This window comes from Aplysia californica, unplaced genomic scaffold (genome assembly GCF_000002075.1).
Source record: "Aplysia californica isolate F4 #8 unplaced genomic scaffold, AplCal3.0 scaffold00844, whole genome shotgun sequence".
NCBI lineage: Eukaryota > Metazoa > Mollusca > Gastropoda > Aplysiida > Aplysiidae > Aplysia > Aplysia californica.
In genome coordinates, this window is record NW_004798114.1 from 185,842 (window position 1) to 187,150 (window position 1,309).

Genomic DNA, 1,309 nt, shown 5'->3' on the forward strand with positions numbered 1-1,309 from the left:
ATTTTATCCTAATTTGATGTTTTGCAGTTAGGTTGCATCCCTGCTCTTTGTGTAGCCTAATTCAAATAGTATTTGGTCTTCAAGACTTCTGGATTTCATCTCTGGATGTAAACAAATGGATCGTGGACTTTAACGAACGGAACTACAAGATCACCACTAAACCTACCCGCCCTTACTCCTACCCCTAACCCTCTATATTCTACTCTGTCAGTCCCATTATCATAGATCTACATTCTAGAATCTAATTCCAGATCTAGTCTAGATTTCTAGATCTAGATCTAGATTCTAAATCTAGTGGTCGCTCCTTACAGAAGAGAAGCCATCCCCCTGCTAATTTTCACTGATCATATGAAATTTTCCTAGTCTATGTCCACGACCCTAAAGTCCTACAGAGTGTAATAATGTCCTCTTCGCGAAAAGAAAAACATTTAAAAGCCCTAAATGTCTCTACTCTACGCAGACTAGAGATCTAGAATCTAGATCTATATCTAGATCTAGATTTAGATCTAGATCTAGATCTATATCTAGATCTACTCTCTTCTCTGCGTCTTCTCCTCCGCAGTCTTCCTAACCCAGCTGTCTCTTCTTGATGAAATTCTGTTGATATGGCTCAAACCAACAGTGAAATCACACTAGACCTAGACAGGAAAGGAATTCTAGTCAATAGTAGACATAATAAGAATGAGAGGGACTAAAACCCCAAAGTAATAAGTTAAGGGATAAATCAGATAAGTACCTTTAAATCGTTTGGGTCAATGTTTTCCTCGACTATCGTCTCCATTTTGGTTGTCTTTATTTTTTCCGGTGGCAGATAGGCCTAATAATAAGCGAATGATTGTGACTCAGCTCAGCAGTATAAAATTAAAGTGACGTGTTCCTTGAACTCGATTTCGCAATGTACATAAAATGAATTAGTTTATAATGCGTGTTAGGGTTTTTTGTTTCCAAGTTCAACTAGCGTTTTTTGTTGCATCATTCACTTTTTTTTTTACCCATTTTTAATCATAGTTTTAAAACATCAGACCTGCGTTACGTTGTAATTTTTAACATCTTGGCAGAGGTTCTCCTGTAGTTTCATTTGCTTTCATTTTAAAATCATTCTCTTTTTATTTCCATGATTTTTTCTTTCAGTTCTAAGACATACTAAGAATTCTGACTGTACTGTGTGTTCATTGGTGACTCATTTTTTAGTCAAATGAGGCGGATGTTATTTTGGTCGTTCCTCTAAAACGACCCTTAAGCTACGACAGCTTTTTAACCATTCTCTCTCTCTCTCTCTCTCTCTCTCTCTCTCTCTCTCTCTCTCTCT